Consider the following 26,621-nt stretch of genomic DNA (forward strand, 5'->3'; position numbering starts at 1 on the left):
CCGTCCCTGTGGCATGTATCTTTCCTTTTATGTCTTTAGCTTACCCTGTTGGGGGCGCCCCTCGGGCTGCGTCATCCCCAAGCCGCTCGGGCCGGACCCAGTGGCATGCATCTTCCCTGCACTTACCTGAGCAAGGTTGCTTTCCATACTTAATCTATCTATGACTATCGCCTTCTTGATTGTCACCCACCTTGGGAGCCGAGCGCCGGTCGTCTTTCTTTAGGAGCCTTCTCATTGTCTAACCATTTTGCAGGACCAAGACAGCGAACAAGAATCAAGACCAGGCGCAACCCGCCTTGAGGTAGGGCCTCATGAGTCCCGCTCATGAGTGCCCAGATACACCTCGTCTAGCCCTACCGTGCAAGCCACGTGTCAGGGCGGGGCTGTACATGCCCCGGGGGCTCTCCGCAGTAGGGAGTCCCCCTCCCACGCCCTAGTGGAAGCACCATGATCCATGCTGGCCATCGACACTGCGGAGGAGCGGCTATGCCCGTGGACAAGCGGAAGCAATACGCTCCGCGCTGGTGATAAACAACTCAGGGCGGCCACGGTCATACCAACCTCAGGGAGCCCCAGAGCTCAGTGTCCGGCCTCACCGCAACGCTCCCCTCAGGAGAGCCGCGCGAGGGGGCTGGGCACGGGGGGCTGCGCTTGGGTCACGCCCAAGCGTACGCCACCCAACCAGGTCCCCCGGACCTGGTCGTAGCACGCCCCTCCCGAGCCGAGCCTCAGCAAGGGCAAAGGTACAAAGAATGTTTGCACGTCAAGGGGGACTCCTGAGCAACGCAACTCAGGAGCCTAACTGGTCATGTAGCCCCTCACTCCTTGGTCCGTCCTGGTTTTCGGTCGGCTCAACGGCGGTTGAGGTATGAGCGGGGCCGGGCTTTGCCGACGTAGAACATTAACCTATCCTCGCATATCCTTCCTATAGGCTGTTTGCGCGTCAAGGGGGATTCCTGAGCATCGCGACTCAGGATCCTAACTCATCATGTAGCCCCTCGCTCCTTGGTCCGTCCTGGTTTCCGGTCGGCCCAACGGCGGTTGATGTATGCGCGGAGCCGGGCTCTACCGACGCAGAACACAAAGCAAATAGGAAGAAAGTCGCAAAATCTCAAAGCAAATATTACAATACATATTGTTCTCACAATATCAAACGCAAGATTAACGCCTCCACAAGGCATGGTACATGTTGCAGGAACCAAGCAGAAAAGCAGCCGCAAGACACCCCTAGACACCGCCGGCACCTACAAAAGGTGCCCCTCCTGGGTAGCATCGCCTTCACCTGCATCACCGGTCGAGGGCGCGGGGGCGAAGGCATCGAACTTCTTTAGCAAGGCTTCGACTTGACCCTTCACAGCCACGGCGGCAGCCGCGCAGTGTTCGTCAGCCACCGGTTCCAGCAGCTCGTCAAGACGAGCACTGGGGTCACGAAGATGAGGTGGCTGAAGACCCATGTCAGCGTGGCTGAGGAGAGGACGCGAGCCACTGCTTCCGCCATAGGGCCGATTCCTTCCACGAACTCCTCGAGCGCCTTCACCGGGAAGGGAAGAAGCTGAGCAGGGCCATCCTCGTCGATGGCCAGCGGCTTCTCCAAGCCCTTCTCGAACATTGTCTTCAGCGCCATGCGGGACCTCTCCTCGAAGGTCGAGAAGACTGCGCGGTCTTTGGCAAGGACCCTCGCCTTGGCGTCAAGGTCAGCCTCCTTCGGCGCCGCGAGGGCGCCCTCCGAGCGGCAGACTCGGGCAATCCGACCCCAGCCTCGGGTCATTAAGATCTCCCCGGAGGCAACGGTTCCAATCTCCGCTCCAGACGCCGGGGCGTCGCAGTCTGCATGCTGCAGCCAAAGTTCCCGATGGCCCCTCGGCGGCATCTCGGCGGCGAAGAACGGCGGGAGGCATATCCAGGTGCTCGGGGGCACCGCTGCCGACAACACAAACTCGCGTGAAGAGTCCGCAGCAAGGACCCCTCGAGCGACGGCGTGTGCCTCCGCAGCACGACGACCGCGGCCCTGGCATGGGCGGCGCCGCTCACCACTCCTCCCTCCTGAATCGTCAGCGTGAGCGTACAAGGGCAGCGGGTATCCAGGAGGCGGCCTCTCATACCAAGGCCTCGACACCACCGACCTCACGACCACCTCGTGGCGATGAGACCTCCTTTTCTTCGGCGGGAGCAGCTCGGCCACGTTGAGGGGAGCCTTGCCCTTCTCTGCAGCTGAGAACCTCCGGATTGACGCCATGTCTACACAAGCAAGAAGTGGAGCTAGGAAGAAGAAGAAGCAGGAGAGACAGAGGAAAGATGGGTGACGGGGGCTCCGCCCCCTCCCATTTATACCAGGAGAAGGCCAACCAGCACCCCCATGATCACAGGTAATGATGCTCTTCCTTGCATGTTGCAGGGACTTGTCACGTCGGGCAGTTGCCAAGGCAGCATGGGGAAGCGGAGACGCCCATGTCCAATCAACCGCCACGCGTCGACTGAGGCCGCAGGCTATTGGGGCCCGCGGTGCTCCAGACTTGACCCTTGGCTTCGCCTCGAAGCCAAGCCCGAGTGCGCCTTGGGCCCGGGGGCTACTATCGGCGTTCTGGGAACGGGGGTCCCCAGACTTGCCTTCCTGCGGCCCACGGCATGGCTTTGCTGGCAAGCCTGTATAGTCCATCTTCAACAACAAGGAATCAAGACCCTCGCGAGGGGCCAAGCCTCGCGAGGCGGACGACACGAAACCTCCTCAGGAGCGGCCTCACCAGGCTGGCTCGTGAGGGGCGGAGAGTTCAAGGTCGGGCAAACCTCGCCAGGTTTCTCGTGACATAAGCCATGACAATCGAGACCAGGCGGGCGCTAGCGCGCGCATCGTCCTTGTTTCCTATTTAGTGCTAAGGGGGCAAGCGCAGGCGCGGAGTACCGACGCATCAAGCAAAGGTTTCCATATTGGTGCAACGAGACCAAGACCAGAAGGACGGAAAGATGGAGGTCACCATGGAGCCCAGGACGGCGTCACCACCAGAACCTTTGTCAGGCCAAGATCACCTTTTCTCGGGATAGCTTGTACTAGCTGTCCCCTTTCAAATTGGCCGTTGTTGTCTCCCTTCCCACTCAATATTTGGGGAGAGGACCAGGGTCTCTATAAATAGGACTAGGCACCACCATAGGCAAGGAGAGAGGAACTAGGTCATCCCCAGCCACATAAGTGCACCAAGCACACGAACACCTCAACCTCAGGAGGTTGTTCTTCCCCTGGTACTGTTCATCTTCAGCCCAAGAGGCAATCCACCACCACCACACTGGAGTAGGGTATTACACCACAACGATGGCCCGAACCAGTATAAATCTTGCGTCCCTTGTGTTGCAAGTTCATTGTATTAGTTCGTGAGATCCAGGCTAAGTAAGGATGCGGATCGATGGGTGGGGGATCCTCGCGCGCACCCCAGTGTTCTAACCTTAAGGGTTTTGCTGGAACCCGTGATCTGACATCTGGCTTCCTGCTTCTCCTAGGCTGCTGCTCCGCGTGCGGCTTGGCGCAGCGCGAATCTAGCTCCTAGGGCAATGAGACCCTAGAGCCATAGTGCGCGGAGTGCACGGCGCCGGTGCAGCGAGCACTCACGTCGCATGCCAGCACCTTGTCAGCACTGCTCGCGGATTCGCCTCCTGGACGCCGATGATCGAGCGACGAGCGGTTTTCCTGGACCTCGCTCACCGTACACCGGGTTGGGTTATAAAAGATGGCAGCGCGACTCTCCTCCAATGCACCAACACAATGCCGCTCTACTACCTCTTTGGTTTGGGCAAGATCGAGCCGAGCTCCTTCAGCGAGGAGGTGTTCCTGGTGGCGCTACCATTGTTCCTCGTAGCACTGCTGGGCACACTGATTGGCTCGTCACTCCTCCTGCTGATACTCATCAGGAATGATCGAGTTCGAGACAACGCGCGGCTGGGTGCGGTGGCTCGAGATGCGGGAGAAGATGGTGCACTAGGTGGTCCTCCGCCATGCTTGATCCTCCGTCGCTTTGCTCCGGCGGAGTAATCGCGTGCTGCGATGGAGTGGTGGTGGCAACGTGCCTGCACCATGCAAGGCAAAGACGATGGTAGGGATGGGCAACCTAAGATGCTAACTTTGATACTATGCATTACGGAAGTAGCTAGTATCATACACTATCATATGCATGATACTAGTATACTATGATACTCCCCATTACAACCAGCCTTATAGGGCTCAATTCAAAAATCTCACCAACCAAGGTAGATGGTGAGTGGTGGAATACTTTTTGTAGTTTGCAAAAACACCCAATTAATGCTTTTGTTTTCCTCAAAAAATTATGTTTCCAATGTATTAATTGCAATACATGCATGCCTAAAGTACATGCATTGGTCAACTTTCTCTTAATACTTGCATGCAATGATTGAATTCACCTTGGAATCTGGACATGTGATGGGGAACAACCAAATTGAGCCTTATAAAATGGAAAAACTAAAATTTTGAGATAAGCCTATAAACCGGAAAGGAGGGAGTATATATGCATGATACTAGTATATGATCGGCAATACCTCTGTAATGCACGCATGCATAGTATCATAAGTTAGTATCTTAGGTTGCCTTATTAATTTCCATGCATGACACAAAGTAGTACAACATTTAATATGATATGGTATCATGATATGATACCACACCCTCTCTTTCCTCCTTTAACCGTGTGCCACATCATCCAAAAAGTCTAGTTGGCATGCATCATACCGCTTGATACTCCCATATTACGACCAGCCTTATTAGGGTGGCCATAGTGGGGGTATCATAGCCGGTATCATGCACTCGGGAATACAAAATATGATTATGTGGCAAAGAAGCAATAACATAGGTAGATACCGCAACACATATAATGAATGCTATACTACTTTGTGTCATGCATGGCCATAAATATGGTCATCTATGATATATACTACTCTATGATACTATATATGCACTATGAAGGTACGTACGTAGCATTATATATATATATATATATATATATAGTATATGATACTCTCCACTATATAAGGCTGGCCATAGTGGTGGTATCATAGCCGACGATGTCATGCACTCGAAAATAGCAAGTATGCTGATGTGGCAAAGAATTAAATATATATATAAAGAGGGTTAGAGTAACATATAGGTAGATACCGTATCATGTTAAATGGGATGCTAATTTGTGTCATGCATGGCAATAAATATGATATGTATTATACTATGCGCTATAATTAATAAAAGGTAGTATCATACACTAGTATCATATATACTGTATATTCATGATACTAGTATATGACACTCTCCACTATACTCGTGATTTCTTACTGCGGAAAAAAAATTGGAGGCGAAATGATGAACTCATGTTTTCTTTCGAACAAAAATATGATGTTAGGTAATGTAAATGTTTTCAAAGAGCACACGGTTCACTCATGAAAGCCGTGTGTCCACTAAACTACCGCGATGCACCCTCCCACCCCTCTGCCACGCAAGCGATCTGAGTGGTGCGTTCTGATTGGCCAGAACCCAAACCCCACGGACCATACGTCTGCACCGTTGGATTCTCCTTGATCGAACGGCGATCCTCATCCCTTTCGACAACACATGTAAATGTTTTCAAATAGCCCCTCCCCAATTTTTTTTTTCAAAGATCACACGGTTCACACACGAAAGCCGTGTGCCTACCAAACCGTGGCCGATGCCCCCCTTGCTGCGCGCGCGATCTGAGTTGTGTGTTCTGATTGCCAGAACCCAAACCCCACGGATCGTATGTATGCACCGTTGGATGCTCCCAGATCAAACGGCAATCCTCATCCCTTTCGACAGGAAATGCAGTCCGTCTAGGAATTGATTTATATGCCAACATGCACGGTAAATGCCATAAAAATTCTTACATATAGCACATGAGACCTGAAATGCGCCAGAAAAATCAAACCCGTGATAAAATTGTGATTGGTTTACGTGGGAAAAATTTAGAGGCGAAACGATGAACTCACGTCTTCATTTCAAAATTAGTATTTCTTCATTTCAAATGAAATTATTCAATTCATGCACACGAGCGCTAAGAGGCAACCGTTTGCATAGGCCTTTCCGCACGCACGGCGACCGGGGATATTTTTCAGCCTTTTCACCTAGGCCGCCAACACTCAGAGTCCCGAACACCCCCACCGCCCGCCCGCGTTTCCCTCAACTAGTCCACCCAATCTCCTTCGCCGGCTCCCCCCTCCCCCAGATCCACAGCAGAACCCTCTCCGGCGCCGCCGTGCTCACTCTGGCCGTGTGCCCGCTCTTCGGCGTCAAGCCTACCTCCACTGCCATTCCTAACACGTGGCGGCCCGCGCCTCGCCGTCTTCGTTTGCTCGCCAACCACCCTCGAGCATATCGATGTAGTAACCCTCGCCTCTTCTGTGGTCCGGCCGGGTTTGCATGAAGAAGCCTGTTAGTTACTGCTCTCCATCGCGGTGAGGCATATTTCCTCGCAATCCGTCTTCCAATTTCGTTCCGTATGTTCCCAAATTGGCTATAAAATAACAGAGAGCGTATATATGTTCATTATCTACCTTCCTTATTACATATAAGTTGTATTTGTTGCAATAAGTTACTGCCTATTTACAGATCGCGGGCGCCCGAGTCACACAAACTTAACAAATTAGCCGTACATTTTCTAATTTATTGCATGGCATGTTTAGAAAGCTTGATACAAAGTTGTTAGTTTTATGCTTATCCTCCTTTTCCTGAGTTTCACATGTGTTCTTTGTAGATGCCGAGTAGCAGCGACAACACTCATTCAGGCCATGTATCTTCATCTGATTCGCACAACCCTAGGTCTTCAGCAGATTGTGAGGGATCAAGTAGTCTTGAACGGGATAGAGCTGCAGCAATTACCCTTCTGGTCAGGACACGGAGGAACGCTCCAAGGAAGCTCACACACCAGCCTAAAGGTGTATATGAAGTAAGAGATTGATTTAAAGTCCTGGGCTCCAACTAAATCAGATAAAGCACGCATGAGGTTCAGGAGTGTGTGTGCATTTGTTGGCAGGGCAAGGCTCAACATTAATCTGCTGGGGTTTCGGAAGGCTGACACAGAAACATGACGAAGGATAGTCTGGGAGATCATGGATCACTTCAACGTTCCAGAGCAGTGGAGAATGCAGGTGGAACACGCTGCACTGAAGAAGGCTAGGGATGCTTGGAGAAACTTGAAGCACGTGTTAACAAGAACTACTTGAGTGAAGGCAAGGACCCCCAAATTACAAAGGCAGAATGGGCAGCATTCAAAAGGGCCAGGGCAACTAAAGAGTTTGCTGAGAAGAGTTTCAAGCAATCGGAACTTCAGAAGAAGAACATACACCCCCACCGTATAGGTGTGGCAATATACTACGACATGAAACTGATATGGGAACAGGAGGACAAAGAAGCAGTAGCGGTGGGTGGGAATCCGGCCTTTAGTGAAATCAGGGGCGAACACACCAGGGACTACTCGCAGGCACGTGCAAAGAGGCATGATGACTGAACTTTTTACTTTGAAAACGCACATGACACCAAACTGTATGAAGTGATGTTAGAGGCTTCCAAGATCCCTGGAAGGTTCTACAGGAACTCAGGGCCATGTGACATTTTGTCCATTGCTCTGGACACAAAAGGTCCCATGGATGTGCAAGCGGTATAGGTGTTAATGTCTTGCGCAAGAGGGCTTTCACACTCAGCAAAGAAGAGAGGCTCAACATGAAAAAAGCAAGGAGTGAAATGAAGCAGAATGCATTGCAAAGGTTCAAGAAGGAGATTTATCCAACTGTTTGAAAGGATGTTGAGTCAATGATGATGCAGAAGACTCTAACACTTACAGATAGCCAGCAGATGGGAGGGGGCGGGCATGGAGGATGCTGCTTATTGCGCGACAACACTGCACAAGAGTAGTTGTGCATCAGCTGACCCTGGCGACACTGAGAGTACAGCTGCTCGTGATGATGCTATATCTGATCTATCTGGAATGAAAGACAGACTGAAGGGCGTTCTTACACATTATGAAGGTACATTAAAATGTGCAACAGCCTGGGTTTGCCCACCCTTCTTCGAAGATGGCCTCTTCTTGGACAATGTGCCATTGAAGCCCGGCTGTGTGAAATGCTATGTGACTGAAGTAAAGCCTGGATTCAATGAATTTGCCCTGAAGAATGTCCTTGGAGACTTCAATGAGCAAAGGACCTTGGGAGAAACACTGTTACATCACATCCGGTGGCCACGAAAGGAAATAGAGTTCATCGATGAGATTCCTGAAGCCCCGCCAAGAGCAACTACTGTGGCCCCTCAACCGGTGATGCTCTCCTTGCCACAACAACTCTCGCGGGCTGATGCATCAACATGTGAGCAACCGGCCCGACTTTGTGGCCTACAGGCCATGTCATCCTCAGCCCCAAAGCAGCCAGTGGCAATGCCTACAACTGCTGATGATGCACCACCAGTTTAGATGCCGGCCACTGAAGTAGTGGGGGGAGACCCAGCTGCAGCACATGCTCACCAGACCAACCTGGTGGAACAGACTGCTAAGCAATCTGATGCTTCGGAACCACCTGCTAAGCAGTGTGTAGGTCCAGAACCAACCGCTCATCAGTCCATCGGTCCGCAGGCGCGTGATCAGCATACCAATGCGTCATCACTTCCTGCTCAGCAAACCAACGCATTGGCACGGCCTCCTCAGTACACCGACAAGTTGACACCACATGCGTAGAAACCCGACATAGCTTCAACGGATGGTCAGCAGTCCGATGCCTCTGCTCCTACAGCCTAGTACTCCGTCACAGCAGCACCGCCAGCTCAGCGGTCCGGCATAGATAAACCGTCTGCTAAGCAGTCCATCCAAGCTTCACCATCTGCTCGGCAGTCTACCTTACAGCCAACCAGACGTTCCGCCAGAAATGCTTCAAGTACCAAGAAGGAAGTGGCCAAAAAGGCTACACCCACGAGGAAGCGCAGCGGGAGAGTGAAGAGGAAAGAGAACGATTTCCTCTTACTTAAAGCACTCACATCGCCCAGAACCAAATTAATAACAGCTTGTTCGAATCGGGGAGTAATATTATTTCTGGCGCCATGGATGATGAAGAAGTAGAATTGTTGCTTGCTAAAAGTAAAGCACATGTACTTCAAGCACGCAAGTACGTCCATGGACAGCCATTTCTTGTTGGTGAATAATTTGATGAGTGCAACTCCAGTTGTCGCGAGTTACATGAATATTGCATGGATCAAATGTCAGAAGGTCATCATGGTTTGCTAGTCCACTACAACATAGATCATTTCCGACACGATGCTGGTTCCATCAATGTGAGTTTCGAGGACTTACATCTCTTCTTCAACTTCAACGTGCTCGATGCCACTCTTGTTAGATGCCTGATTTTGTAAGTACTTAACAAACTCTGATCAACTTCTCCATACAAGGCTGTAAATGATAATCAGCTAACTGCATTTTATTCCTCTCAGGGGATTGAGAGCGCAGAGAAGAAAAAGGGAGAGTGTGTATTTCATATATCCTGCATTAGCAAATGGCACAACATTAGATGGTAAGGACCGACGGGACTGGGCCATTAACACGGTCGTCCGTATCTTTGAAAACACATCCCATGCACAATCATTTCTCTGGCCATATCATGAACGATAAGTCAAGTAAACAATCACGCTTACACTGATTGTCTTTCAGATTTCGACATCATTCGTAAGTTCATGGCTTCCTTAATATGTAGCAATCACTGGATATTGGTATTCATTGTTCCAAACAAGAACACAGTTTACTCCATCGATTCTCTTAGAGAGTCAACAAACGCTCAGGATCTGATGCATGTTCAGCAATTCTTGGATAGGTATTGAATTCTATGATGTTGAAATTAATTTGCATTCATATCTGGTTCAATAATTGATGTTGTCAAAATCCATCATCATTTGAAGTGTGCTCGCATTGTGGAAAACTAAACCAGGGAACCTGTTCAAGACGGAACAACCTCTGCAACATGAGATTGTTTCTCCGGTAACACACCAAAATCCGTTATTTTCGGAAAATTTATCCAACAGTCTGCAAATACCTTTCTTTACGCTAGTCAAATGTTCAAGCTTCTAAATAAACCTCTTTCTCTTTTGTCCAAAGAAAAAATAATACATCTAACACCGGTTAGGTTGTTCCTAACAGGACAAATACATGACTAATTTTGTACAAAAATATTCGGTGTCCTCAGCAATAAGCAGGGACCAACCTTTGTGGATACTATGTTTGCAGACACATGATCTCCATCTGCAAATCTGCTGATAGTTGTGATGATCCTCGCAAATTAGTACCAGTAAGTCTATCTTAGATAATATCTTCTACTCCACTCATATGGCACATTCTGATCTTAAAAATACTGTAGCTCATCTTAAAACTGAGGACCCTGAACCGCTCCTGGCTGGTGAATTGCTGATGGTTTGGAGATTTATCAGCGACTTCTTCCTAGATCACTACATCAATCCCACTGGTGATAATGAAGATTTTAGCATGCGTTCTCCTGAAACATTGAGTAAGAGTTAGCCGCTAAACATATAACGCAGGGATCCATTGTTTTCCATCTGATGAGGTCTTTGTATTTCATACACTATGATTAATTATGTAATGCATATATGTGTGGACAAATAGTTGGAATTTAGCTACCATATGTTCAATTGCAATTCTTGCGAAATCTGATGAATGTTCTTCCTATGGACACTATTTGTTCAATTGAATATTGTGGCGAATTTGCTTTTTGCGTGCCAGTTCAAAATGGGATATTTTTGTTTATTTGTTCAATTGAATATTGTGACGAATTTGCCTTTTGCATGCCGATTAAAAATGGGATATTTTTGTTTTAACCTGGCAATTGCTCCGCGCATGGTTCAACTAAATGAGTGTGTGCGATCCACATCGGAAAGCATATGTCAATCATAGCGGAACCGTCTGTGGTACATAGTAGATCGCAAACGATTTGCAGCGCTACTACGTGTGCGTAGGATTTCCGGAACCGTTTGTGATATCGCTTATGACACACGAGGACTAGGAGTAAACCGTGCCCAATGAAAAATACAATCCCAGTCGTAATTTTTTCAGGAAACGTGTGGGATCCCAAACGAAAAGCACATGTCACTCTTGCGGCAACCGTCGGTGATATCCAACAAATCACAAACGGTCTGCAACACTTGTATGTGTGTGAAGGGGCTCCTCAACCATTTGTGATAGAACATTATCACAAATGGTAATTATTGGCAAACGTGTGCGATAGAGTCTAGCATGGTAGGCGGGTTACGTAGAAAACTCATGTGCGATGGGGCACAAATCGCACACAGTTCATATGTTGGCCAGTGTGCCTTACATATTGTTTCCCAAATGGTTTGTTACGATAGACCGTATGGTTTCACTGCGTTATTAGAAACGCTTAATCACTGATACCACACGTGCAAAGAATTTAGTGTGTGCTGCAACGCACACGATTACATTTTGGAAGGCCTCTGGATCACTGCTCCATATCCCCGACGGTTTCTGGGTCGTGTGGGAAGGACATCCTATCGCACACACTCACTTGGTGACGGTTCCAAATGCCGTCGTGGAAAGGGGTTAAAACCGTTTGTTTAGGACAGACGCGCACCAGTGTCGCGATGATTTTTCTTGGACCAAAAGACAACCAGGAGACTTGGAGATAAAATTGGAGGAGCCACGAGGCGGCCACAAGGACGGAGGGCACGCTCACACTTTTGTGGGCCCCTCGTGCACCTCCTGACCTAATTATTTTGCCTATATATACTCATATATCCCCAAACCAACAGAGGCACCCACGAAAACACTTTTCCACCGCCCAACCTTCTTTACCCGTGAGATCCCATCTAGGGACCTTTTCTGGCACCCTGCCAGAGGGGGATTCGATCACGGAGGGCTTCTACATCAACTCTATTGTCCTTTTGATGAAGTGTGAGTGGTTTACCTCAGACCTACATTTCCATAGCTAGTAGCTAGATGGCTTCTTCTTTCTCTTTGATTCTCAATACCATGTTCTCCTTGATGTTCTTGGAGATCTATTCGATGTAATACCTTTTTGCGGTGTGTTTGCCGAGATAGAATGAATTGTGGATTTATGATCAGCTTATCTATGAATATTATTTGAATCACCTCTGAATCTTATATGCATGATTTGATATCTTTGTATTTCTCTTCGAACTATCGGTTTGGTTTGGCCAACTAGATTGTTTTTTCTTGTAATGGGAGAAGTGCTTAGCTTTGGGTTCAATCTTGCGGTGTCCTTTCCCAGTGACAGTAGGGGCAGTAAGGCACCTATTATATTGTTGTCATCGAGGATAAAATGATGGGGTTTTCATCATATTGCTTGAGTTAATTCCTCTACATCATGTCATCTTGCTTAATGCATTACTCTGTTCTTCATGAACTTAATACTCTAGATGCAAGCTGGATAGCGGTCGATGTGTGTAGTAATAGTAGTAGATGCAGAATCATTTCGGTCTTCTTGACACGGACATGATGCCTATATTCATGATCATTGCCTTAGATATCGTCATAACTTTGTGCTTTTCTATCAATTGCTTGGAAGTAATTTGTTTACCCACCATAATATTTTCTATCTTGAGAGAAGCCTCTAGTGAAACCTCTGGCCCCCGGGCCTTTTTTCTATCATATAAGTTTCCGACCTATCGGATTAGTTTATGATTTACTCTTTTTGCAATCTTTTACTTTCCGGTCTATAAACCAAAAATACTAAAAAATATTTACTTTATCGTTTATCTATCTCTATCAGATCTCACTTTTCCAAGTAACCTTGAAGGGATTGACAACCCCTTTACCCCGTTGGGTGCAAGTTGTTTGATTGTTTGTGCAGGTATTCGGTGACTTGTGCATTGTATCCTACTGGATTGATACCTTGGTTCTGAAACTGAGGGAAATACTTATCTCTACTTTGCCGCATCACCCTTTCCTCTTCAAGGGAAAAACCAACGCAAGCTCAAGAAGCAACAGGAAGAATTTCCAACACCGTTGCCGGGGATATCTACGCTAAGTCAAGACATAGCAAGTACCTATCATAAACTCTCATCTCTTGCATTACATTATTCGCCATTCGCCTCTCGTTTTCCTCTCCCCCACTTCTAAAACGATTTTTGAAAAGATTTTCCTTTTCTTCGCCCCTCTTCCGTTCACCTTCTTCGCTTGCTTTTTGTGTGCTTGTGTGTTGGATTGCTTGCTTTGTCACGATGACTCAAGAGAATACCGAATTGTGTGATTTTTCCAACACCAATAATAATGATTTTATTAGTACTCTAATTGCTCCCGCTACTAATGTAGAATCTTGTGAAACTAATGCCACTTTGCTGAATCTTGTTATGAAAGATCAATTTTCCGGCCTTCCTAGTGAAGATGCTACATCCCATCTAAAAAAATTCGTTGATTTGTGTGATATGCCAAAGAAAAAAGATGTGGATAATGATATTGTTAAATTGAAGCTATTTCCGTTCTCACTTCGAGGTCGTGCTAAAACTTGGTTTGCATCTTTACCTAAAAGTAGTATCGATTCATGGAATAAGTGTAAAGATGCTTTTATTTACAAGTATTTTCCTCCCGCTAAGATTATCTCCCATAGGGATATTATGAATTTTAAACAACTTGATCACGAACATGTTGCACAATCTTGGGAGAGGATGAAATTGATGATACGAAATTGCCCTACTCATGGTTTGAATTTGTGGATGATTATACTAAATTTTTATGCCGGATTGAATTTTGCTTCTAGAAATCTTTTAGATTCGGCTGCGAGGTACTTTTACAGAAATTACTTTAGGAGAAGCTACTAAACTCCTAGATAATATTATGGTTAATTATTCTCAATGGCATACCGAAAGATCTTCCAATAGTAAAAAAGTGCATGTGATTGAAGAGATTAATGTTTTGAGTGGAAAGATGGATGAGCTTAAGAAATTATTTGCTATCAAGAGTGCTTCTATTGATCCTAATGATATTCCCTTGTCTACTTTGATTGAAAATAGTAATGAATCTATGGATGTGAATTTTGTTGGTAGGAACAATTTTGGTAATAACACATATAGAGGTAATTTTAATCCTAGGCCGTTCCCTTGTAATTCCTCTAAAAATTATGGTAATTCCTACAACAATTCTTATGGAAATTATAATAAGAGGCCCGCTAATTTTGAGGATAGTGTTAAAGAATTTATGAGTTCGCAAAAGAATTTCAATGCTTTGATTGGAGAATGATTGCTTAAGATTGATGATTTGGCTAGGAATGTGGATAGAATTTCTCTTGATAGTGTTGATTCTTTGAAACTTAGAGCTATTCCACCCATGCATGATATTAGTGAGTCTCTCAAAGCTATGAGAATTTCCATTGATGAGTGCAAGGAAAGAACCACACAGATGCGTGCTAAAAATATTAGTTTGTAAAAACCTATTCCTCTAGTTTCCGTGAAAATAATGATGAAGATCTTAAAGTGATTGATGTGACTCCTATTGAATCTTTGTTTTACAATATAATGGGACTGTAGATGAGTCAACTTTAGTTAAAAGGCGTCCCAATGATTCGGAGTTTTTAGATCTAGATGCAAAAATTGATAAAAGTGGGATTAGAGAGGTCAAAACTTTAAGTAGCAATGAACCCACTCTTTTGGATTTCAAGGAATTTAATTATGATAATTGTTATTTAATAGATTGTATTTCCTTGCTGTAATCCATGTTGAATTCTCCTCATGCTTATAATCAAAATAAAGCTTTACTAAACATATCGTTGATGCTATGATGCAATCTTTTGAAGAAAAGCTTGAATTGGAAATTTCTATCCCTGGAAAACTTTATGATGAGTGGGAACCTGCTATTACGATTAATATTAAAGATTATGAGTGCCATGCTTTGTGTGATTTGGGTGCTAGTGTTTCCACGATTCCAAAAACTTTATGTGATATGTTAGGTTTCCGTGAATTTGATGATTGTTCTTTAAATTTGCATCTTGCGGATTCCGCTATTAAGAAACCTATGGGAAGGATTAATTATGTTCTTATTTTTGCAAATAGGAATTATGTGCCCATAGATTTCATTGTTCTTGATATAGGTTGTAATCCTACATGTCCTATTATTCTTGGTAGACCTTTTTTGAACGATTGGTGCAATTATTGATATGGAAGAAGGAAACATTAGATTTCAATTTCCGTTAAGGAAGGGCATGGAACACTTTCAAAGAAATAAAATTAAATTTCCATATGAATCTATTATGAGAGATACTTATGGATTGCATACCAAAGATGATAATACCTAGATCTATTCGTGTTTTTATGCCTAGCTAGGGGCGTTAAACAATAGCGCTTGTTGGGAGGCAACCCAATTTTATTTTAGTTTTTTGCTTTTTAGGTTCTGTTTTGAAATTAATAATTCATCTAGCCTCTGCTTAGATGTGGTTTTATGTTTAATTACTATTTGTGCCAAGTAAGACCTTTGGGATAGCTTACGGTAATAGTTGATTTGATCTTGCTGGAAAACAGAAACTTTTGCACCAAGGAAATTAATTTTTGTTTTTACCAGAAGAGCGATAAAATACTGATTCTTTTGGCATAAGATTAATAAATAAATTTCTTAGGTATTCCAAATTTTTCAGACTTTTTGGAGTTACATAAGTATTCGAAATATCCAGATTGCTATAGACTCTTCTGTTTTTGACCGATTCTGTTTTCTAGGTATTGTTTGCTAATTTTGATGAATCTATGGGTAGTATCATGAAGGAAAGATGCCCTAGAGACAATAATAAAGTTGTTATTTATATATCCTTATATCATGATAAATGTTTATTATTGATGCTAGAATTGTATTAACCGGAAACTTAGTACATGTGTGGATACATAGACAAAATAGAGTGTCCCTAGTATGCCTCTACTTGACTAGCTCGTTAATCAAAGATGGTTATGTTTCCTGACCATAGGCATGTGTTGTCATTTTAGGAAAGGGATCACATCATTAGAGAATGATGTGATGGACAAGACCCATCCATTAGCTTAGCATAATGATCATTTAGTTTTATTGCTATTGCTTTCTTCATGACTTATACATGTTCCTATGACTATGAGATTATGCAACTCCCGAATACCGGAGGAACACTTCGTGTGCTATCAAACATCACAACGTAACTGGGTGATTATAAAGATGTTCTACAGGTGTCTCCGATGGTGTTTGTTGAGTTGGCATAGATCAAGATTAGGATTTGTCACTCTGAGTATCAGAGCGGTATCTCTGGGCCCTCTCGGTAATGCACATCACTATAAGCCTTGCAAGCAATGTAACTAATGAGTTAGTTACAGGATGATGCATTAGCAAACAAGTAAAGAGACTTGCCGGAAACGAGATTAAACTAGGTATGATGATACTGACAATGGAATCTCAGGCAAGTAACATACCGATGACAAAGGGAATAACATATCTTGTTATGCGGTTTGATCGATAAGGATCTTCATAGAATATGTAGGAGCCAATATAAGCATCCAGGTTCTGCTATTGGTTATTGACTGGAGATGTGTCTCGGTCATGTCTACATAGTTCTGAACCCGTAGGGTCCGCATGCTTAACGTTCGATGACGATTTATATTATGAGTTATGTGTTTTGGTGACCGAAGTTTGTTCCGAGTCCCGTATGAGATCACGGACATGATGAGGAGTCTCGAAATGGTCGAGAGTTAAAGATTTATATATTGGAAGGTTATATATGGACACCGGAATGGTTCTGAAGAAGATCGGGAATTTTTCCGAGTAACAAGAGGTTACCGGAATCCCCCGGGAAAGTTAATGGGCCTGTTGAGCCATAGTGGAGAGAGGGAGTCTGCCACAGGTGGTGCCCCCCCAAGCCCAAACCTAATTTGACTACGAGTGGGGGCGCCCCCCCTTTCCTTCTCCCTCTCCCCCTTTCCCGTTTCCCCTCTCCGTAGTTTGGAAGGAGGGGGGCTGCCCCCTTGGCGCACCCCCTTGGGCCGGCCACCTCCTCCTCCCCCCTTTATATACAGGGGCAGGGGGAACCCCAAAGGCACACCAAGATTTCTCTTAGCCATGTGCAGTGCCCCCGTCCAACAGTGGCATCCGAGGCAGGTCTATGCGTAGATGTTATATGCACGAGTAGAACACAAAGAGTTGTGGGCGATAATAGTCATACTGCTTACCATCAACGTCTTACTTTGATTCGGCGGTATTGTTGGATGAAGCGTCCCAGACCGACATTACATGACTGTGTTCATGAGACTGGTTCTAGCGACGTGCTTCGCACACAGGTGGCTGGCGGGTGTATGTTTCTCCAACTTTAGTTGAATCGAGTTTGACTACAGCCGGTCCTTGTTGAAGGTTAAAACAACACGCTTGACAAAAAATCGTTCTGGTTTTCATGCGTAGGTAAGAATGGTTCTTGACAGAAGCCCGTAGCAGCCACGTAAAACTTGCAACAACAAAGTTGAGGATGTCTAGCTTGTTTTTGCAGGGCATGTTGTGATGTGATATGGTCAAGACGTGATAAGATATAAATTGTTGTATGAGATGATCATGTTTTGTAAATGTTATCAGCAACTGGCATGAGCCTTATGGTTGTCGCTTTATTGTATGAAATGCAATCCCCATGTACTTGCTTTACTTTATCACTAAGCGGTAGCGATAGTTGTAGAAGCAATAGTTGGCGAGACGACTACGATGCTATGATGGAGATCAAGGTGTCAAGCCGGTGACGATGGAGATCATGACGGTGCTTTGGAGATGGAGATCAAAGGTACAAGATGATGATGGCCATATCATGTCACATATTTTTGATTGCATGTGATGTTTATCCTTTATGCATATTATTTTGCTTAGTACGGCGGTAGCATTATAGGATGACCCCTCACTAAATTTCAAGGTATAAGTGTTCTACGTGAGTATGCACCGTTGCTACAGTTCGTCGTGCCGAGACACCATGTGATGATCGGGTGTGATAAGCTCTATGTTCACATAGAACGGGTGCAAGCCAGTTTTGCACATGCAGAATACTCAAGTTAAACTTGACAAGCCTAGCATATGCAGATATGGCCTCAGAACACTGAGACCGAAAGGTCGAACATGAATCATATAGTAGATATGATCAACATAGTGATGTTCACCATTCAAAACTACTCCATCTCACGTGATGATCGGACATGGTTTAGTTGATATGGATCACTTGATCATTTATATGACTAGAGGGATGTCTATCTAAGTGGGAGTTCTTAAGTAATATGATTAATTGAACTTTAATTTATCATGATCTTGGTACCTGATAGTTTTTGCATATCTATGTTGTTGTAGATCAATGGCCCATGCTATCGTTCCCTTGAATTTTAATGCATTCCTAGATAAAGCTAAGTTGAAATATGATGGTAGCAACTACACGGACTGGGTTCGTAACTTGAGGATTATCCTCATTGTTGCATAGCAGAATTACGTCCTGGAAGCACCGCTAGGTGCAAGACCCGCTGTAGGAGCAACTCCGGACATTATGAACGTTTGGCAGAGCAAAGCTGATGACTACTCGATAGTTCAGTGTGCCATGCTTTACGGATTAGAATAGGGACTTCAAAGATGTTTTGAACAACATGGAACATATGAGATGTTCTAGGAGTTGAAGTTAATATTTCAAGCAAATTCCCGAGTTGAGAGATATGAAGTCTCCAACAAGTTCTATAGTTGCAAGATGGAGGAGAATAGTTCTGTCAGTGAACACATACTCAGAATGTCTGGGTACCACAACCACTTGACTCAGCTGAGAGTTAATCTTCCTGATGATAGTGTCATTTACAAAGTTCTTCAATCACTGTCGCCAAGCTATAAAGGATTCGTGATGAACTATAATATGCAAGTGATGGAGAAGACTATTTCCCGAGCTCTTTGCGATGCTAAAGGTAGCGAAGGTAGAAATCAAGAAGGAGCATCAAGTGTTGATGGTTAACAAGATCACTAGTTTCAAGAAAAGGGGCAAAGGGAAGAAGTGGAACTTCAAGAAGAACAACAAGCCAGTTGCTGCTCAAGGGAAGAAGACCAAGTTTGGACCTAAGCCTGAGACTGAGTGCTTCTACTACAAAGGGATTGGTCATTAGAAGCGGAACTGCCCCAAGTATTTGGCGAATAAGAAGGATGGCAAAGTGAAAGGTATATTTGATATACATATTATTGATGTGTACCTTACTAATGCTCGTAGTAGCGCCTGGGTATTTGATACTGGTTTTGTTGCTCATATTTTGCAACTCAAAAGAGGGGCCACGGATTAAACGAAGATTGGCTAAGGACGAGGTGACGATGCGCGTGGGAAATGGTTCCAAAGTCGATGTGATCGCCGTCGGCACGCTACCTCTACATCTACCGTCGGGGTTAGTTTTAGACCTAAATAATTGTTATTTGGTGCCAGCGTTGGGCATGAACATTATAACTGGATCTTGTTTGATGCGAGACGGTTATTCATTTAAATCAGAGAATAATGGTTTTTCTATTTATATGCGTAATATCTTTTATGGTCATGCACCCTTGATGAGTGGTCTATTTTTGTTGAATCTCGATTGTAGTGATACAAATATTCATAATATTGGAGCCAAAAGATGCAAAGTTAATAATGATAGTGCAACTTATTTGATGCACTGCCGTTTAGGTCATATTGGTGTAAAGCGCATGAAGAAACTCCATACTGATGGGCTTTTGGAATCACTTGATGCTTGCGAACCATGCCTCATGGGCGAGATGACTAAAACTCTGTTCTCCGGAACAATGGAGCGAGCAACTGACTTATTGGAAATAATACATACTGATGTATGCGGTCCGATGAGTGTTGAGGCTCGTGGCGGGTATCATTATTTTCTGACCTTCATAGATGATTTGAGCAGATATGGGTATATCTTGTTAATGAAACATAAGTATGAAACATTTGAAAAGTTCAAAGAATTTCAGATTGAAGTGGAAAATCATCGTAAAAAGAAAATAGAGTTTCTACGATCTGATCATGGAGGTGAATATTTGAGTTATGAGTTTGGTCTTCATTTGAAACAATGTGGAATAGTTTCACAACTCATGCCACCTGGAACACCATAGTGTAATGGTGTGTCGGAATATCATAACCGTACTTTATTGGATATGGTGCGATCTATGATGTCTCTTACTGATTTACCGTTATCGTTTTGGGGTTATGCTTTAGAGACAGCTGCATTCACATTAAATAGGGCACCATCTAAATCCGTTGAGACGACACCATATGAACTGTGGTTTGGCAAGAAACCTAAGCTATCGTTTCTTAAAGTTTGGGGCGATGCTTATGTGAAATAGCTTCAACCTGATAAGCTCGAACCCAAATCAGAGAAATGTGTCTTCATAGGATACCCAAAGGAGATTGTTGGGTACACCTTCTATCACAGATCGAAGGCAAGATATTTGTTGCTAAGAATGGATCCTTTCTAGAGAAGGAGTTTCTCTTGAAAGAAGTGAGTGGGAGGAAAGTAGAACTTGATGAGGTAATTGTACCTTCTCCTGAATTGGAAAGTAGTTCATCACAGAAATTAGTTCCAGTGATTCCTACACCAATTAGTGAGGAAGCTAATGACGATGATCATGAAACTTCAGATCAAGTTAATATCGAACCTTGTAGGTCAACCAGAGTACGATCCGCACCAGAGTGGTATAGTAATCCTGTTCCGGAGGTCATGTTACTTGACCATGACGAACCTACGGACTATGAGGAAGCGATGATGAGCCCAGATTCCGCGAAATGGCTTGAAGCTATGAAATCCGAGATGGGTCCATGTATGAGAACAAAGTGTGGACTTTGGTTGACTTGCCCGATGATCGACAAGCCATAGAGAATAAATGGATCTTCAAGAAGAAGACTGACGCTGACGGTAATGTTACTGTCTACAAAGCTTGACTTGTCCCAAAAGGTTTTTGACAAGTTTAAGGAGTTGACTACGATGAGACCTTCTCACCCGTAGCAATGCTTAAGTCTGTCCGAATCATGTTAGGAATTGCCGCATTTTATTATTATGAAATTTGTCAAATGGATGTCAAAACTACATTCCTTAATGGTTATCTTAAAGAAGAGTCGTATATGATGCAACCAGAAGGTTTTGTCGATCCTAAAGGTGCTAACAAAGTGTGCAAGCTCTAGCAATCCATTTATGGACTGGTGCAAGCCTCTCAGAGTTGGAATATACGCTTTGAGAGTGTGATCAAAGCATATGGTTTTATACAGACTTTTGGAGAAGCATGTATTTACAAGAAAGTGAGTGGGAGCTATGTAGCATTTCTAATGTTATATGTGGATGACATATTGTTGATTGGAAATAATACATAATTTCTGGATAGCATAAAAGGATACTTGAATAAGAATTTTTCAATGAAATACCTCGTGAAGATGCTTATATATTGGGCATCAAGATCTATAGAGATAGATCAAGACGCTTAATTGGACTTTCACAAAGCACATACCTTGATAAAGTTTTGAAGAAGTTCAAAATGGATTAGTCCAAGAAAGGGTTCTTGCTTGTATTACAAGGTGTGAAGTTGAGTCAGACTCAATGCCCGACCACTGCAGAAGATAGAGAGAAAATGAAAGTCATTCCCTATGTCTCAGCCATAGGTTCTATCATGTATGCAATGCTGTGTACCAGACCTGATGTGTGCCTTGCTATACATTGTGCAGGGAGGTACCAAAGTAATCCATGAGTGGATCACTGGACAACAGTCAAGAACATCCTGAAATACCTAAAAAGGACTAATGATATGTTTCTCGTTTTATGGAGGTGACAAAGAGCTTGTCGTAAATGGTTACATTGATGCAAGCTTTGACACTGATCCGAATGACACTAAGTCACAAACCGGATACGTATTTATATTGAATGGTGGAGCTGTCAGTTGGTGCAGTTCCAAGAAGAGCATCGTGGCGGGATCTACATGTGAAGCGGAGTACATAGCTGCTTCGGAAGCAGCAAATGAAGGAGTCTAGATGAAGAAGTTTATATCCGATCTAGGTGTAATACCTAGTGCATCGGGTCCAATGAAATTCTTTTGTGATAATACTGGAGCAATTGCCTTGTCGAAGGAATCCAGATTTCACAAGAGAACCAAACACATCAAGAGACGCTTAAATTCCATCCGCGATCAAGTCAAGGAGGGAGACATAGAGATTTGCATGATACATACAGATCTGAATGTTGCAGACCCGTTTACTAAGCCTCTCTCACGAGCAAAACATGATCAGCACCAAGACTCCATGGGTGTTAGAATCATTACAATGTAGTCTAGATTATTGACTCTAGTGCAAGTGGGAGACTGAAGGAAATATGCCCTAAAGGCAATAATAAAGTTGTTATTTATATTTCCTTATATCATGATAAATGTTTATTATTCATGCTAGAATTGTATTAATCGGAAACGTAGTACATGTGTGGATACATAGACAAAACAGAGTGTCCCTAGTATGCCTCTACTTGACTAGCTCGTTAATCAAAGATGTGTTGTCATTTGATGAACGCGATCACATCATTAGAGAATGATGTGATTGTCACACCCTAGCTAGTCATGCATTAGAGTGCTGCATCATGGTTATTCTTTCATCAGAAACCTGAAATGGGGATGACAGAACCCCCAGCCCCCTCTGAAACCAACTAGGGTTTACTAAAAACTTTTTCAATGAACCTGAAATGCCCTTCTAAAATGCCCATCATTTTTGTCCTGGTTCAGAACCCCTGACAAAAGTGATGCACATTTTCCTAGGTCATCCTAGGGTCTTTGAATTAAATCATAGATATTTGAATTTGGGCATTTAAAATTATATAAAATATTCAGATGCCCAAATATCTCCAAACTAAAATGTTTCATGTTGGAAATAATCCAACTATGGACCAGGAGTAGTTTGGTGATTTTAGGAGTTGCCTAAGTATTTTTAATAAATCAACAAAGTTGCAGAAGTATTAAAAAAACAGAAAACAGGAAAAAAAATAGAAAAACTTACCTGGCGCCCAGCACCCGGCCCACCTACCGGCCCAGCCCAGCGCCGCTCCAGCGAGCTGCTTGCCGGCCAGGCAGGCAGGCAGGTGCCCGACGGCGACCGCAGCGCGTGCCACACACCTGCTCGCCGCCTCGCCGCTCCCCTCGCTCGGTGACGTCGTGGATCGCTCCCCCTCTCTTCCCCGAACCCCCCAGACACCCCCTCTCCTCTCCAGCTCCTCCCCCTCGCGCCCCCCAGCCATGGCCGACGCTACCGCCGTCGTGCCTACGTCGTAGCCGCGCTCCCCGCCGCCCGTGCGTCCTCTCGTCGTGTCCAGGAGCTTCGCCGCTGTCCACTTCATCGAGCAATCCGAGCTCCGAGCGCTCGCAACGCCCGAGTCCACCGCAACGACCTCGCCTGAACCGCCGTCGCCGGAGATCCCCTTCAACACCGTCGCCGCCTCAGCTCGTCCCCGACCCCGCCGGTGGCCTCTACGGGTGCGCTGTGAGCCTAGCTACCCCTCCTACCCTCCCTCTCTTGTTCCCGAGCCGTGTAGCGACCTCCCGGAGCTCAACCACACCCACCACCGTGGAGCTCGTCGCCGATGTGCTCCCGGTCACCCTCCGACCACTCCACGGTGTCCATCATGCTCACCGCGTCACGTAGCACCTAACTAGCTACTCCCCGCACCCCACCGACCCCTCTTGCGACAAGTTCGACTTCGGCCGAACTCCGGTGGCCGCCAAAGTCGTCGCCGGCGCCAACTCCGGCCACCCCGACCCCAATGGACTCCACCAAGAGCTGCGGCTCGACCTCAGCTCCTCTCCGGTGGCCTCCGCGGCTCGTTTGGTTGCCGGAACGACAAAAATCACTTCCGCCGCCGCGTCGGGCTCGCCGGCGGCTAAACGCCGGTGCAGCCGACCCGGGTTTGACCACGGGTGGGCCCTGGTTGACTCTCCTGAGTCAATGACAGGTGGGGCCCAGCCCTGTTAATTAAACAGGTTTAGTTTTAATTAAACTTTAACTAATCTAATCACACTGACACGCGGGACCCACTGTCAGGTTTGACCCGGACGTGTCCCGTTGACCTGCTGATGTCACACTGACGTCAGGCTGACGCAGAAATTGATTTTCTGGATTTAATCTAATATAGGAAATTCCAGAATATAGTTTAAACTTCAAAAATTCATAACTTTTAATCTGTAACTCCAAATCAGACAAGTTATATATGAAAAATGATCAGAAAAATCCAATCTATCCATCTGTACTATTTTCATGCATGATTAAACAAGTTAACTTGATGTTTAATGCAGAACAAGGAAAAACACTTTAAAGGGCCATGTTTGAGTTTGAAATTTGAATCCTTGATTCAAATTGGTTCAAACCCTTCTGGTCTTAGTTGCATTAGCCCAACACACTCATATTGCCATGTTTCATGCATGCATCATATTGTTGCACATTGTTTGGTGATGGTTGTGTATCGGTGTTCTTTGCGGCAGGTTCTGCCTCCGAGGAGTACCGTGAATACCCTAACGAAGAACCGTATCAGTGCATCGAACCATCAGGCAAGCAACCAACCATTTGATCATATCGATACAATCCCATGTTCTCGCTCCTGCTCTCTTTTACTGCATTAAGACAACGCGTTTCAAACTGCTGTGTGCTACGGTAGTTGAACCCATTTCCTCTGCATGACCTATCATTGCCACAGTAACTAGATGAAACCCACTAGCATGTGTAGGAGTTGATTGAGCCATATGTATGTGTTATTCCTACCTTGCTATGCCTGCTATGCTTAGAGTCGTGTCAGGTCTAGTTCATCTGGGTGATGGACTAGAGTGAAATGATTATGTCGGTAATGAGAGTGGTGTGGTAAACACGATTTGGTAAAGGTATCGATGAGAGGCCATGTAGGAGTACATGGTGGGTTGTTTCATTGAAGCCGACCTTAAGCACTGAGATCTGTATGTGTGATTTAAGATTCAGCTACTACCATGCATTGGGCCCGAAAACAATGGACCCTCTCGACTTCTTATTCACCCTAGTTCTCTGTCCAGGAGTTGCAAGTAGTTTCTGGTGTTTGTAGCCTACTGGAGGCCGTGGACAGCGCTGACCGTAGGGGTGGGCTGTGATGCGGTAGGTACGTGGCACGGTGTACCGAATACCCATTAGGTATCTCGGGAACCCTGTTCACATCGTTTGGGGCTGTGAGCGAAACCTCGGCCGGATCTCCTCATGGATGGAACCCGAATAGGCGATAAACCTGGACTAGAGGCTTAGGTGATTAGGTAGGTCGTGGCCGACACCCACGTTGGGCTTCCGCTTGAAGGTTGCCGAGTACATGTCGTGTAAACGACGGTAAGTGGTGAGAGCATGTATGAAGAAGTACACCCCTGCAGGGTTATCATGATCTATTCGAATAGCCGCGTCCGCGATAAAGGACTACTTGGTTGCCTATACAGTTCATAGACAAGTAAATGGAAACTACTAAAAGCCTCAAGATAAGTGTGAGTGCCGAGGATGGCTCTTCCGTAGGAAGATGGAGGTGGATCCTCGGTAGTGTATTGAAGTGGTGAGTAGTGGACTCGTGTGCGCAAAACCATTTCAAGTTGGAGTCTCGTAGGATAGCCTAGCCAAGAGTCAAAGCTGGCTTGCTGCAACAACCCCACCAACCCTTCTTGATAATGTGCATGTATGTAGGATCTAATGTAAGTCTTGCTGAGTACCTTTGTACTCATGTTGCTATAATTTACATTTTTACAGAAGACGCTGCAACCCCTTCTGATGGGTTCTTCGTAGACGTTGACATCAATGAGTAGGCTAAGGCCCAGGTGGTGATCCTGAGCTTGTGAAGGACCACGTAGTATAGCTAGGCTTTCCAAGCCTCTTTTATTTTACTAGTTGTCTGTACTCAGACAAGCTACTTCCGCTGCTGGTTTGTATGACTGTATGACTTGAATGCTGGGTCGTGTGACCCGTACCTATGTGTATGTTATGTATGGCTCTCTGAGCCTTAAATAAAGTACTTGTGTCGTAGAGTCATGTTGTGATGCCTTGTTGTATTTGCACATATCAAGCATATTGTGTGTATGATTGAAATGCTTGGTATGTGTGGGATCTGACTATCTAGTTGTTTATCTTTAGTAGCCTCTCTTACCGGGAAATGTCTCCTAGTGTTACCGCTGAGCCATGGTAGCTTGCTACTGCTCTGGAACACTTAGGCTGGCCGGCATGTGTCCTTCTTCGTTCCTGTGTCTGTCCCTTCGGGGAAATGTCACGCATTGAGTACCGGAGTCCTGTTAGCCCGCTACAGCCCGGTTTACCGGAGTCCTGCTAGCCCAGTGCTACAGCCCGGACCCACTTGCTGATGACCGACACGTTCGAAGCTGGGTCATGGATGCCTATCCCTGTAAGTCTGTGCCACTTTGGGTTTACAACTAGTCATGTTAGCCCGGGCTCCTTATCATATGGATGCTAGCGACATTATCATATACGTGAGCCAAAAGGCGCAAACGGTCCCGGGAAAAGGTAAGGCGACACCCGTGGGGATACCGTGCGTGAGGCCGCAAAGTGATATGAGGTGTTACAAGCTAGATCGATGTGACATCGAGTCGGGGTCCTGACAGCGTTGGTAT

Source organism: Triticum dicoccoides, chromosome 2A (genome assembly GCF_002162155.2).
Source record: "Triticum dicoccoides isolate Atlit2015 ecotype Zavitan chromosome 2A, WEW_v2.0, whole genome shotgun sequence".
Lineage (NCBI taxonomy): Eukaryota > Viridiplantae > Streptophyta > Magnoliopsida > Poales > Poaceae > Triticum > Triticum dicoccoides.